The following is a 15,794-nucleotide window of genomic DNA, read 5'->3' as shown; positions in this document are numbered from 1 at the left end:
CACCTTCATACAAACGTGAAACCAAGTCTGTGAAATGTCGCGGTGTTTATCTCAACAGAACAAAATGGATCGTACGTAGTTCGACAAAATAATATAAAATAAAAAACGTTGTGCGTCTATTATTTCCTCATAAAACAAAAGAAACTTTTCGGACAAGCTAATGTATCAATAAGGATCAGTGAGAGAATTACAGAATGGGTAATGTGTTGCATGAAGAAATAAGTGGCAGTAAAATGATTACACGGTTCAACACGAACGTTAAACCGCGACGATAATGTACTGAATAATATATGCGCGATGTTAGCGTGGATTACAGTTTCGATTCGCGATTGACGTGCGCCAGACTAGCGTGTGGAAATTTTACTTTATGTACATAGGCGAAGGGAGAGGGCCGTTTGTGAATTCAACGAGAGAGAATTCCATAATCGAATCTTATCTACTCGTTCCATTAGAAAAGCCCGTTTCATTCGCTCGATTTGACGTTGAATTGTTTTTACAGTTGTTTTGATGTCGCTGCAATTACGTGGCTATTCTACTTGTTTAATTATCCAACCACGATCATTTTAAGTTTCGTAGTCGGCGTTTAATTAAGCGTAGATAAATTCTATTTACATAGTAGATTACGTACTGATAGCTCGAGCATTCACTCGTCGTCCCTGTTAGTCGATTTCTATGCGAAGCTTCTTTCCTTTGTCTGCCGAGGCACGAACTTATTCTACTTATGTAGGCCATTTCGTCTGACAATGCCCGGGACACTTCTACTTCCCTTTTGGCGCCATACTCCCTTTACTGTATCTGTCTGCCAAGGTATTGAGCTCTTCTACTTGCTACATTAAAGAATTGCGCAACTCGTTTCATATCTTTATTTACAATAACCAAAAGTTTCCAGATATTAAAAGTAAGATATTTTACTTTGTCTGCTTCTACGCGTGGTTCTTCTGCTTACTAAGCGTCTCATTTCTATTGCTCTTTATCCCTGCGTCAGACGAATGGACTTAATAAAGCAAGGAACTTGTGGATATCTAAATGTTACGGATTTCAAAGAAATAATTCTCGAAAGAAAATATCTAAAGATAGGAAGAACGAAAAGACTCCATGTCTTTCTACTTGCTTCTCACGGAAGCAAATTTTATAAACCTAATATTCTCGCATGCGTTCATGTAATATTCACGTGCAAGGTACTCAGCGTTGTAATCGCTGAACTTTCGGCGTAGTCGCTCGATTTCAGACAACGTCGTCGGTGCTTACTTGGGGACCAATCACTAGCAGGAGACAAAATAAACGGCAGATCGACGCTAATTTTGTATTCCGCGAACGAAAGAAAGCTTGGCCTGTGTACAGCTTCTGGCAGCCGCCAGCTATTCGATGTTTAACTTCGCACGTGTCTGTCTGATATTAGACAATTTCTTGAAACGACAGTGTCCTTCCGTTTAATGCATCTGCCTTTTATTCGCTGCTATTTCTTTGCTCTCAAACAGCTATCTTTGCATAGGAGAAGCAGAATTTTTAAACCTTTTTGAATCTTTAACTTTGGCCTCGTCAACAGATAAGCTTGCTGCAAAATACTTGCTGCATATAACTAGATGCAATTCTATAGCTACAGACTCTCAGCACTATCTACTGAAATGGAATAAATAAAAATAAAAATAAACGTGTATAACATAAATAAATAAAAAACAGATAAACATGGGATTATGTTCAACACACAGTGGATCCAAGGAAACATAGTGGAAAGTTTCTTCCTTATTTCCTCGTTTCGCCCATTTTGAAATCTAAAACCAACGTCTTCAGTCACAAATCCGGAATGGAGAAACGTCAAGGATTGCCCAAGTCGAGTTCAAGGCGGATTCAAAAGGATCTCGCGAAACTGGCCAGCCCCTATCTCAACAATCGCGTTGTCCGTGGAGGATGGCAACGCAGAAATTCGCGCAGCGTATCGCGATCGTCAAGAGGAATTTGAAAAAGTTTCTGCCGCTGGAAGCGAACTGACGGCATTCTTCCACGGGCACAAAGGCAAGCTTCACGCTCGAGAAATGTATCTCGCGCCCGTTCCCGTCCGACGTCGAGTTATGCGGCCTGGATCCGTCCCTCCTTTCTGTCCGTTGCTCGTAAGCGGTTCAAAAAGGAGAAAAGCGATCAAGGATTTGCTTATCAATTTATTTTTTCGCCGTCTGGCTTCCGTTTCTTATTATTGCAGCATTGCTTTCCTTATTTTGTTATTATCTTATTGCTCTACTCTACCAATAATCTTCTTTGCCTTGTTAATCTTATGTTTAAAATATTTCCAATATTTCTTAGTAGCAAACAAATTGAAGGGGGACAGCTCCGCTTTCCGTCGATTTGAATAACCTAACAACCACCAATACGATATCATTAAAAATCAACTTCTAACATTTAAATTCACTGTTTTAAATGTGCTGTAAATTGAAGAGCGGAGGTAAAGAACCGTCATTTTGAAACAAATCTTTTTCTTGAAAATGTTATTTATATGAAGGTCAATATCAATAAATATAAGGGGAATTGACACGAAAATTCGTACAGTTTTTAGTATTTCGTAGGTAATGTGGAATGTATATTATACGATTAGTTGTCAGACTGTTCCCTCCCTCGTGTTTAAAATGTGTACATTGATAAATTTCCTGCAATTATCCCATCAAATAAGACAATTTGCATAGTCGCTTACAGCCTCTTTAAGGAAACTATCAATAGGTGGCATTGACAAAGTACGCAATCATTTTGTTGCCAACCCAATAAATGATGGACTTGCATCCTCTTTTAAAATATACAATTCTTGTTATCGTTAATTAACCGGTCTCTGATCTATTAAAATAAAAATGTTATGAAGGTATATAAAATAGTATGTCACATGTAATAAATAGGTTTTCTCACATTCCATACTTCTACTCTTCGATTTATAGTCGACTGGTATTCGTAGTAATGAAGTTTTGTTTAACTGCCTCTTTACTATCGCAAACTTTCGAATTTCCGAGTATCAGAAAAATTTGCAGAAGGAAACAACGTGCAATATCTCAGAAACGTTTAACAAATAAAAACCTAGTAATATATTGGGTTGGCAACTAAGTGATTGCGGATTTTGTCAATAGGTGGTCTTAGCATATTCTTTTGTTCTGTCAACGTGTTCAAAGCATCTAACCTACATTGTTTTCTTGTTGTTTGGACTTCCACCTTTAATTTAGTAAAAAAATTGTATCTATTAGTTATTTAGTTTCGTTTTTATCCCAATTTAAAAATGGAAGAACAAGACGCGCATTTCAGACATATTTTATTGTATTATTTCCGAAAAGGCAAGAACGCATCGCAAGCATATGTGGCGTATATGGGAATGAAGCCTTGAAAGAAAGGCAATGTCAAAATTGGTTTGCCAAGTTTCGTTCTGATGATTTTTCACTGAAAAATGCTCAACGATCTGGTCGTCCAGTGGAAGTTGATAAGATCCATATCAAGGCCATTATCAATTCAGATCGTCATAGCACAACGCGTGAGATTGCAGAGAAGCTTAATGTATCACATATATGCATTAAAAAAATTAAAACTGCTTGGCTATGTCCCTCATTAGCTTAAGGAAATTCATTATTACCATTTATTTTGTTCCATGCAGAACTCCTTAAATGGCAAAATTTTTAATGACGCTGATGATGTAAAATCACATTTAATTCTGTTTTTTGCTGGCAAAAATCAGGAGTTTTATGAACATGAAATTATGACACTACCTGAAAAATGGCAAAAGGTCATCGACAAAAACGGACAATACCTAATTGAATAAAGTTATGTTTTTAAGCAAAAATTTTGAATTTTCCTTCTTATTTAAAATACACAATCACTTAGTTGTCACCCAATAAATAATACCTAAGAATGATATCTATTAATATCTAGGAATATAGATATAATGGATGTCCCAGCGAAATTTTCCTGGATATAGAGGAGCTTCTTGGCGAGATTGGAACGCTTGAGAAACTGCTAATTGAAATATAGATCCCAGCGGACAAAGATATTCGTGTAATCGTATTCGCCGTGTTCGACCCTTGCCATTTCTAAAACGGAGGTGGTTCGGCGGAACGGCCGGAGAAGTAGTTATTGAAAAGTTGACAATTTACGAGGCAAGTTCGAGGAGGTGTTTCTCAGGAGGGCGCGTGTGCCGATAAATCGGCCCTATATCGGCCCGTGAATAATTCGATGGGGAGCGTGCCGCTCGATAAATCGCCCATTATCCTCTGCGTAAATTGTTCCTCGATATATGTAAAAACCTTCGAATACAGATCCTAATTTCCACGAGTTTGCCGAGAATTAATTGAGTTCGAATCTAACGAAATGACGCAGACCGAGCAATCTCGAGTTCAGTCCTTAATTGCGTGTAAGTAATAGGAAAATAATGACGCTTTCACCTGTGTCTGACTAGTGACAGATTATTCCACTTGAACGCTTCATTTCTGCTGCTCTCTGGTTATATAATTGATACGTCATCTTCTGGCGTGAATACGTAACTTTCTGTAGTCTGTCTGCTATGCCTTCACAATAGGAAGATGATGTATGATTCACAGGAACACGTATTTTAGATTTATTACTTTTACTTTAACGACAACGTATTTTTAATAGTCGTGAGACTGTGCAATCTAAGTGTTCAAGACAGTCCAGTGACTCAAAATCACGTAGCCATCGAGTATCATTGATTGATTATTTTCGAGCTGAGACAGAGTTGTCAGACGTGACAAATAACCCAATATTACCTTCGAGAATAGGATCACCGTTTTCAAACCCTAGTCAGATTTTCAAGAAAATACGAAAGCTATGTTTTGGTAAAAAAAAAAAAGAAGACACCAAAGAACAACGTTTAATCTAAAATTTGTTAATAAAAATGCACGCTCGAGTGACTCGGTTATCCTTTGTCGCAAAAGACTTTTTTTTTCTAGATGTCGTACGAAGAATTCAGCAATTTAAAACAGTTTTACCCGTTTTAACCGAGTCCTCGACACGTTGGTACGCGGAGCGTAAAATTCCATTCGTGTCGCGTCTTTGATCGTAGACAAAAGACTGGCGCGTGCCTGAAAAGTCCGAAACGCAATCTCCGACCTCGCTTCTGGCCTTTTCGCTCGCTTTCGCCGCGCGAAAACTCCTCGAGAGCGCGGGCGCGGCTGGTGCAAATGTTTGCCAAGCAACCGGCCTGTCCGTTTGCGACTCGCCCTGGACACAATGACTCCAGCTGCCTGGGCAAACAGCCTTTCGCTCTTATTCCGCTTCAATTCCGTTTGAAGGCTTGCAAACACGCCCCAAGCGTACTGGATACAGCGAGAAATACGGGAGAAAGAACCGGCCAAGGGAATGATGTTCCAAACTGCCTAGGATTAACGTTTCGATACGCCTCGAGTCGAGAAAGTTTCGGTCCGCAGGACTTTTATTTGAGTTGCAACGCGTTTGCTGCCGGTCGAATTTCGTCTGCCTTGTTCATAACTCGGCAGTATCGTTACTTATGATCTGTATAGGACGTGGTAGGTGCTAAAGAAACACTCGGAGACGTTTGAGCAGTATATTTATTGGTAATTCTCGCTATGGACACTTTACGTAGAGCTCGCGATTACAATTGACGGTTCGCACTTCGTGGTTACAACTCGACTGTTGGACGATGAGTTAAGATGGCGATTATTGATGACTGCAATGTCTGCTCAAGATACGTCAAGGAACTCTACTCAACTGTCTTTTCGTCACAATGATGCTGCGGTTGAAAACTATGAAGTACTGTTACTGAACGGAAAGAGCGTGATTGCTCTATATACGTTTTCTTAAGTCTTAAATGACAATAATTCTTGTAAGAACCGGATATCAAATATCGTTTCACTGTCAATGGATTTAATAGATTTCTTAGCATGAAACAGTATACGATCGTTTGGATGTTTGAAATATATTGCGTGAAACGTTTTGATATTGTTTCAACAACGAGTAACTTTAAGAAGTGATTAATCCAATATGTCAATAAAATCAACAGAAAATGTTCTGCCGATAACGAAACAATATTATTGACTATAGATAGCACTTGCATGTGCATGATTTGGATGTCGGATATATGGGGCGCCGGACTCAGGAGTCGTCGCGTGGTCGTCGCCTATATGCGGCGCTCGTACTCACTTGGTCGTCTCGTGAATGCCGCTTATAAGCGGCGCTCGAAGCGAAAGGGTTAAGGAAAGTTTTCGTTAGGAAAGTGAGGGAAATGGACGTCGCTGTTAATTGGTTAATCTACTAGGTGCTTGAGAAAGGATGCTAACCGCCCTCGAAAGAAAGTTGCTAGCGCGAAGCATCTGTGGCGGCACTCAACAGCAAATACCATCACTCAACGCTAACTAGTGTCGGACGACGACAGCGCAGAGGTTAGCGCCTTAGGTTGCAAACGTTCGGAACCCGGGTTCGAATCGCGGCGATTTTTCTTCCACGCATCTAAATAGGAAGAAAAATAACAGTACCCCAGCAGCGACATCTACAACCAGTAGCTACAGTCATCGCGGACAACACACTATACACCTCACATCGTACGTGAGAAAAACCAGATTTCCCGTATCTTTCCGTAGTACGTAATAAATTAAGGACTGATAGGACTAAAAGATATTTGTTCGGTTTAAAGGACCTTAGCTAGAAAAATCCTAAGATTTATGGTGGATCCTTAGGCTAGTTGAAAGTATGCTATGAAGATGTTTCGATATCTGGCAATCATCTTGTCCGATGGATAGTCTTTGTGTAGCAAGCCACAGGACAGAGACCGTTGGAAGGTTTGCTATCGTTACACTTATTTTAGCGTGACACCTTGTTATACGTCGGTTCTATTCACTGGTTCATGTTTCATCCGCGTGCATTTGTTAAATTGTTCTGCATTGGTTACATCCTGTCTATGTTATAAATATTCTCTCGATCTTCGATCGCGTGTCATTCGTAGCTCTATTACACTGGTCACGCATTCTGATACATCACGCGGCTTTACAGGCAACTCGCGTGACTTGATAAAAAAAAAGCAAAATTATTTAAGTGCTTCAGATTCTGTTTTCAATGGAACATATAAAATAGATATTATAAATTTGACGAATACGTGCTACGAATGTAGTGTAATTTGCGCGTATACTTCAATCAACCCCGACATCGTCAATCACGGATGACTTCTATGACATGAAATCTAGTGCGACTGGCCGATGAGCCTCGCGGCATTCAATGCGTTAAACACTCTGGCTAGGAGACTGCGACTAGGATAGATTTATAATAATGGGCCATAGCACAGACCCGATGCAGGATGGATTTGTATAATGGCATAGACGAAGTTTAGAGCAAATTGAAGTTAATTTAACCGACTATTATATTCACGACATTTCGAGCGCGGGACAGATGCAATCTAGTATGGACGAGCGAGCAACGATAAATAAACTCGCAGCAGACATTAAATTGGTATAGGAGTTAGGGGCTATAAATAGAACGTCGGTGCACGATGCGTCGAAAATTGAAAATTATATCAAAGAGCAGTCTGTAATGTGGAAACAAATTGATATTTTCAAACATAGCTTGCTGACTAGCGTTTCCCGCGATCAACAGAGTGAAAAGAGAGGAATCCAGGCAAGAGAAACCGAGGGACGAGAGAGTTCAAATATCGGCCGGGCAATTTCGCCGCGGTGTAATTAAGTGAAATCCGATCGACTGGAAAATATTGCCATATGAAACAAATACGAGACAGGTGGATTTAGAGAAAAAGGAAAGAGAAATAGGAACAGATGCAATGGTGGGAAATGGTGCGGAGGAAAGCTCACGCTGCGACACATATATTAATCGAATTCCTGGTTTCTCGAACATTCGGAGCATCGCCGCGATATTATATTTCGAAATACCTGTTGCCGAGCACCGGCGCGACTTTACAACATGGAGCTGCCTCGAAAGCTTGTAAAATTCACGGTCCGTCGCCATTCATCCATGGCGAAAGCAAGCCGCTTCCCGGTAATCGGATAATTGAAACGGCTCGACTCGCGAACGCAGAATTTCCCGTCGAATCCGCCTGTTCCCGCCGCTTTGCTTCCCGCTTAACGCTGTAATAAAAAGCTTGCCGAACGACCGAATTGATCGCCGGTGGTCCGGCTGCGCTGTTGCTACTGCTCGAGCCAGTTGGAACGATTATTGCCACGCGAAATTGCTCGACCCGATGGCTCTCGATTAACTAAAACCAATTATTCCTGCCGTCTCTGCGTTTTGCGCCGCTCGAGAGCGGTTGCTATTTCGCGTTGCCTACGCGCAAGATCTGTGAATTCGACACCGAAGCCTATAGGGTCGAGATATTTCTCTATACGAACAGATGTGTTGCGTTTTTCCGCGAGGTTTTCAGAGTACAATGATCCTCGAGTTATTGTATCGACATTTTAGAGTAAAAAGTAAGGGAAGTGGTCGTGTTAACTTGTCGAACAGAATATCTCTGAACGTATCTTTGAGTAGAAATGCGAATGAAACGAACGATAGGATTGTGATTTTCAACTTGTGATCCATAGATCGTTAATCAACGCCAGCAATGTAAACGTTAATCAATAAACACTTGTTATCTGCACAGTTAAAGGTGTGCGTGGTATATAAAGAGGATCGCACGAACATAAAAATACAAAATGAAATAGTGTCGTGAAAATGATCGAAGTGTACTGGCAATAAAGCGAAGCATCGATTATGTCTATTTCGATCTATTAGGTTGTCCGAAAAGTGTCTTCCTTTTACAGACACATCTTTATACGAACATGAAACCTAATCTGTTAAACGTTGTAATCTTTATCTTGATAGAACAAAAAGGATCATACGTAATTCGATAAAATAATATAAAACGAAAAATGTTGTGCATCCATTATTTCCTCATAAAACGAAAGAAACTTTTCGGACGACCTATAGAACCATTAGTCACCTATTGATAGAGAAGGGATATCGCAATACCTCGAGAAACGTCACAGAAACCCAAAAAACACTGTATTTTCTTCGGTAACTTTGATAAATGTCTGACTACACACGGGTCCCGTTCTACTTGCAACGCCAGGCGCTAGGTCCGCCTGGTGATATACACGACTACTCTACTTTCTCTCGCGTTACGCTGGATTCTTTGTGTCCGACCTAAATATCCTCGTGCCAATTCGCACTTTCCGCGCTGCACGAGTCGAAACGTAAGGCTATTCTTGACTAAACAGTGGCCGAGGAAAAAAGCAGCAGGCTTTTACCTCGCCCTCTATTTTACGAAATTTTCTCCAAACTCTCGGCTGTGCACTCAACTCGTCAAAATGTCGCGTTCAAAACTAGGATTCTAGGAAGACGAACACCTACACAACGAATAGACGGTTCCACATGGAAAGGACAAACTGTAATAAAACGTAGCGAACGACAAAAGCGAGTGGCGTGAAAGAAAGACGCGCGAGCAGCTGAAAAGGAAATCGAAATGCACGAGTAGCGAGTCACTTAGTTACTCGACGCCCCTTTCCACTACCTTTTCTTCTTCTTTCCGTGTTCCTGCTTTGGCCTTTCTCTCGACGCAGCGCGATTTTCCCTCGAACGTAATTTCCCGGGCATCCAACCGACCGGATTTCGCTTTCGTTTCTTGTTTTGCGCTCCGCCAGATCTCGTTTCCTTGTCAGCCGCTGTCAGAGCAGCGAGTCGACGACGTATCCCGCAACCGACGCGCGTTGCCCTCGCTTTTCCATGTACTTATTCCGTTCAAAGGACAACGAGGATCCTTGGCAAAGAATGGATGACGAAAACAGATCCGACGAGAAACAATTATCCCGCGATCGAACGAATGCCAGTCGGTTGCCAAAGCTTTTGACAGTCATTCTATTTACCTGTCACGTCTATAAATGACGCGTCGCAGCCCTATCGACGGCGTCGATCGAGTTCGCGCTTTTTCAAATATCACGAAAAATGGATTTGAAAAATCACACGGCTAGCGAGTTTGTTGATAAAAACGAGCCGCGATAATCGATCCGAATCATTAATTTTGGTTACGTTGCGCCACAAAATAACTACGGATAAAGCGGAACGCGAATTGATAGGTATTCGATGGCGCGATGAAAAGTTTGTAGCATGTAAACCGGCGGGAAATCTCGATAGACATCGACTCTGCTTCGGCAAAGTTGTAACTGAAATTCGCGGACTCGATGACTAACTAGCTACCGATGGAAACTCGTTGAATAATTCCGCGTTATTGATGCTCCCTGAATCGTGAATTACCACTCGTTCCTGTTCGACTCCAACCGATGGCTTGGTATTTCACAGCTCGCGATTCTGCGTCGGGTTACTATTCTAATTTCCTATAATTGCAGAAAGATACGCTGATGAAATAACAGACAGATAGCGTCGCGTACCAACTATTCGATCATTTCCACAACAACCCGTAAATACTCTTTCTCAGACTGCAACGTAATCAACCTTTGCCTCGACTAACAGCCAACGTAGAACTAATACCTAATCAGTGGCAGTATCGCGTACTGGAATATTTCAATAAATTTCAAGCATCAGAAACTGCCATTTGCTCGACAAACTCGTTGAGAAACGAATATAGAACCGTAGTACGCGGCTTTCGTCCAAACGAACCAAACAGAGATCGAATCGTTGCGCAACGCCAACTCGGTAGTCGATCGCGACGCTTGATAATAATCAGATCGCCAAACACGGAACGGCTACGATTGTTACGAAACTCGTCACACCGCAATTACACCGGATCAATGGAACACGCGAAATATCCGTTTCCGGAGCGATCGTGTCGAGGGGATCGTAAGGATTATACATTCCGTATCTGTCTGCTGGATCTAGCCAACTCTGTCTGCAAAGCGTACAGTCAAGTTGGCTACGAAACGGCGAAGATCAATACGCGAAACGATCGTATTAGAATATTACGCGGAGAGATAGAAGGATAGTGGTAGGTTTGGGGGGAGGGTGAGCCTCGTTACGTTTCCGCGTCACATTCGCAGAACGTTATATCAACCATCGGAGAGAGAAGAGACCGTTTTCGATATTACAATTTGAGTTTCCGCGAATGTTTGTGCGGTGGGATTCGCTTGTTAAGCGCATAGTCGACCCTTGATGAAGAATCTTCTATGGAAATTGCATGTCCAGACGGTCCACGGTAATTAATATTTTTCGTTGGGAACAGAGGGCAGTCTTTGATGAAGGGTACTTTGTTTAATCTCGTTGCTCGACGGGCTTAGGATCACAATTAGTCTTTGATGAAGTGTTCGCTGTTTAGAACTACCGTTTCGCTGGACCGTTGTAATTAATGGTCCTCGTTGGTAGTTTATTTGAAATTGAGGAGAATTTTGAGGATCAATTAACTCGATGATCCTTTCCTTAATAGTTGGAATTGAATTCTGTTTATAATTCGGCTTGTTTCTGTGAATTCTGTTCTAAGTAAAGTTTTCTAATACTTTCTTCATTGTATTATGCGTATAATAATTTTCGACGTAAAATTTCACCTTCCTTTCAGATTAAAAGAGGAAGAAAGAGAAAGATAGAGGACACGGAAGACGATGGAAGTCTAATTGAAGGGTCTCGTCGCATAGCGCAGTGAACGCTTTAAAACCCGAATGACGCAAATGAAATTCGTGTCAGTGAACATTTCTCATTCGACGATGCGACGTCTTCTCGAAAATGGTAGCGCTTTATTCAGACACGCGGCCCGCCAAGACAATCTTCCCGGTCGCGTCTCCGACTCAAACGTAATCAACATGGTCACGTGCGCGTGGCCCTGTATCCATTCAACTCGCACCAGAGAACCGTCAAAGCGTTAATTACAATCGCGAACATTAAGCATCGAGCCGTAGGTGCAGCGGCAGCGTCGCTGTAATTTATCGTTCATAAACGACGTCGCGAGCTCGATTGCGACGTGAGCAAGCGATGCATTTCTGTGCTGACCTATTCTAAACGCCATGCTCGTTATATGCGTGTCAGGCAGTTATATTTCTTTCTCTTTCTTTTCTTATAATTTCATCAGATTTCGTGCAGCAAGCGAATCAATCGCCTGCAAATACAATGTTCGATCTAAAACGTTTGTGTACGATCGTTTGTACTTTTCTCCACTGTGAGTTCAGCTTTCATAATGAAATAGCAGTAGAATGTCTCAAGTCAGTCGATAGTCGTTCGATATTCTGATGGAGACACGATAAAGAATCGAGGTCGCAAAGGCTCGCGACAGTTTACGTAGTAATTTATAAAATATCCAAACAGATGCCGTGCTATGATTCACTCGTTCTGTTTACTCGACTATTCCTGCTATCGTTCAACCTTACGTAGGCTTGTTTGACCAGATACGATCTTGTTCTACTTAAATCTATTTCGAACACCGAAGACTAATAATTAGGCGGTTATTGTCCGATCAGAAATAGACCTCTTCCACCGTGGCAACTTGGTTTCTCTTATCTATTTGTTTTATCTATTCAGCAAACAGTTAAGCTATTTTCTTGCCGCTAGATTTCTCATAGTTTACCATAATCGTCACTTTCACGCGACATCGCGTTCGCTTGATTTCGAGAACGCGTGCACGCAAATCCAGCTAGTGGAACTCTGGCACACGTTCAAGAACACGAAGGAAACGAGTAGCAGGAAGGAAACGGGGCAAGGGAACGACTAGACGAGTGGGTGCTCAAAGAACGACAAGCCTAACACGTGTCTGTCGAATACGCTTCGCCGGTGATTTACGCGCGACGCGACTTCCTCGCGTTTCCGCCAAATACGTGCCACGAAACGATCCATATATCCGAGGAGAAACTTCAATTTCAACATAACGAATACCTTTACCTAACGGAAAGAGTCTACAGAATCAATTACTCACAAATCAATTACCGAATTCTTCCCCAACAACTTCGGCTTCCTCGAACTCGTTGCTCGACTTCCCAAGAAACTCCACAGGCACCGAGCGATTCTGCAAGCGTTAAAACGGTTCGGACGACTTGGGACGAGCGAAGAGGATCTACGAATCCAAAGATTCCGAAGAAGTTGGCGCGTGAAAAAGGCTGGAATAGAAAAAACACTCGGACCGAGAGAATAATGGAAGAACGTGGTGGCTGGCGGTGACGTTGGCGTATAACTCAAATCCGAAGGCCCAGGGATATCCCCTCTCGAATGATTTCAGCGTGTAAAAACCGGCCCGGTTCTTGCACTCTTTGCCCATCGTTCTCGGACCAAAGAATTCCCCTGCGAAGGGACATCGAGCGAAGACGTTCGATTTCTTCTCTCGAACCTCCATAACTGGAAAGTTTGATGGTACATCGCAGTCGCTGAAACGACTACCATAACGACGACACGTATTTCGCACGACCTCCTATCTTCTTCTATCGACTTAATGCGTTCCTCAAGCTGAAGAATATCATCTTAAGAAGAGGGGTTCCTCGTTATAAACCGTGTTCCATGAACCCGGCACCCGCTTGCACTCTCGCGTCGAGTTTTCTTCCCCTCGTTTCGCTCTTCCTTTCCGTTCTTCCGCTTCGTTTTCTCGTTGGTATCGCGCTTCCCCGACGAAGGTTCCTTCCTCTTTTTCTTCCTCTCTCTCTCTCTCTCTTCCCTTCTTCCTCTTCCTCTATCCCTCGTGGCTCTTGCTCTCTGTTGCGAGAAAGAAGAAGAAGAAGACTGGAATCCAGGGAGATACACGTTCGAAACGAAAGCAGCCGGAAAGGGATTTTCAAGGGGCGCGAGATGTTAACAGCCAGACAGTATTGTCGTCGAGCCACACCCACGCGTCCTAATCAGAGCGCTTCGTTCCTGCTCGCGACTTACGCGGAAATTCGTGCAGAAGCGAATGGATTCGTTAGAAGCTGAATCGGTGTAGGTACTCAGAGAGCAGAATCGAAACGAAAACAGTTATATGAATGAATGTAAATGCGATCAGTTATAAGAATAGCTTGGCCTTCTCGATTAACACGTTGACTGCTACTCGTGTTTTCAATGAAATCCAGTACCAAGTGTTCTCTGCTACGTACTTCCATCGATATTTTAGTAATGCGAGTCGTTCAAGTGATGGTCTCAAGAATGATCTCTCGCTTCGTTTGTTCGGAACATTAAAACCAGTGGTTCTTTCGTTTCGTTTGTTCGCAACATTAAAACCACTAGCTGTTGTTGAATATAACGAAGGAAAGCGTGGTATAGATTATTCCGACCAAATGGTTTCTTATGCCACCACAATTAGAAAAGGAATCAAATGGTGCAGAAAACTTGGCATTCAACTCCTTCTGGGAATTTCTGTTGTAAACGCTTTGACGGTTTAGAAAATTACAACAAGGAAGGATATAAATATTAGAATATTTAGAGAATCACTAGCTGCAGAATTATTAGGGTTGTCTGAAAATACAAAAAATCCTTGTCTTCGACGGAGTCAGCATAATATCGCCGTTCGGAAAAACGATTCCGGAAGAAGCATTAGACGCGCGTGCAAACTATGTTATGCGAATAAAAGACGTCGAATGGACCGAACAAAGGCAGAAAAGAATTTGAAGAAAACAACAACTTATTGTCCAAATTGTCCCGACCAACCTCAGCTATGTATAGAATACTTTAAAGTTTTACATTCTAAATAATTTTTTTAATACACCAATTTCGTATTACTTTTATAACAATTCAATAGTTTTATTATTTCCTCTGGAATATCTTCTCAAATACCTACGACGATCCTTCGCAAGTAGTCAAATAAGCGCCACCCGAATACAGAAACAGTAATCAGATAGAAGAAACATCCTGCACGCCACAGCTATCGAAATAATACCCAGACAGTAACGGAATAGCCGCCTCTGATATACATTCGACGATAACCCCTCCAAATGGACTAAAACCTCAAGATAAAAACCCTCTTAAATTAGCGCTCAAGACATTATTCTGTTGTAACACTTTGAACCGTCACTCTGTTGGATTTATATAATAAAAATTCCATCGTCATATACGAAGTTCAATTTCTTCACCATATTCGTGGAACGTTCGAACTACGACCCGAGGAGATCACCGGCGATCTATCGGTTTCGTGATTTCTTGTGTCTCCGACGTGACACAGTCAACGTGTTAACACTTTGACTTTTGCCACGTTGGTCATATATGACCGGCCACGGCTTCTTCTGTGATGCCACGGTAGTCATTGGTGACCGGAGCGCTTGAACTTCTTACAATTGTAAAAATTGAATGAAAATTGACAGTTAGGGCATTTCGAATATAACCGATGAATAGAAGATACTTTGAAATAAAAAGTGCCCCATTGAACAATTAAACATTTTTATTAGAACATCAATAAAAAAAAAAAAAAAAATTGGAACAAGTCTTGCATCTAACGGCGTACTGTGTCAAAACACTGTGGCGTCCTGAGAGAAACATGTGATTTCGGCGTGGCAGTCAAAATGTTAAATTGTTGGATTCATTTGTTCCTTGTGAGAAGCTTAGAAAAGCTGCAATAGAGCACGCGCAGCCCACGGAAGGGACACGGTAAAGAAATCTTCAATTTGAACGCCGGTGAATTCTCAAGATGCTGGAAGCTTCCGCGGCATAGGTTCGCGCAGTTAATGCTATTAAGAGCTTGCAACTGGGACGTTGTGTTCTTCCACAACACATGACGACGTCGTACGGCCAAGATTTCCGAGAATGTAAGAAGCCTAGTCTACAGAAGGCTTAATGTAAAGTCGCTATAACTCAAGAGTAAACGCGTGATCGCGTCGACTAAAAAACGTCCGTGCGATTTATATCGCGGCAGTTCGAGGTACTCCGTTAAAACGATCCGGAGATTCGGTCCGGAGCTAATTTCCCTTCCAAATCCAAGGGCCATCGGCGGG

At 42.0% G+C, this 15,794-nt stretch overlaps 1 protein-coding gene and 1 long non-coding RNA gene across 3 annotated transcripts in view; both read left to right on the top strand.

The window, feature by feature from the left end:
• The window catches only part of LOC100746694 (beta-1-syntrophin), a 360,690-nt gene that overhangs the window by 265,858 nt on the left and 79,038 nt on the right, over positions 1–15,794 (top strand). The gene's annotated exons all lie outside the window — the stretch shown is intronic.
• Positions 13,947–14,276, top strand: LOC112212755. The gene is made up of 2 exons (XR_002946561.2): positions 13,947–14,054; positions 14,098–14,276. It is a non-coding gene; the product is annotated as an uncharacterized LOC112212755 (long non-coding RNA).

This window comes from Bombus impatiens, unplaced genomic scaffold (assembly GCF_000188095.3).
Source record: "Bombus impatiens unplaced genomic scaffold, BIMP_2.2 scf_0317, whole genome shotgun sequence".
NCBI lineage: Eukaryota > Metazoa > Arthropoda > Insecta > Hymenoptera > Apidae > Bombus > Bombus impatiens.
Note: the sequence above shows the minus strand (reverse complement) of the source record. Positions and strands in the feature narration are given on the sequence as shown.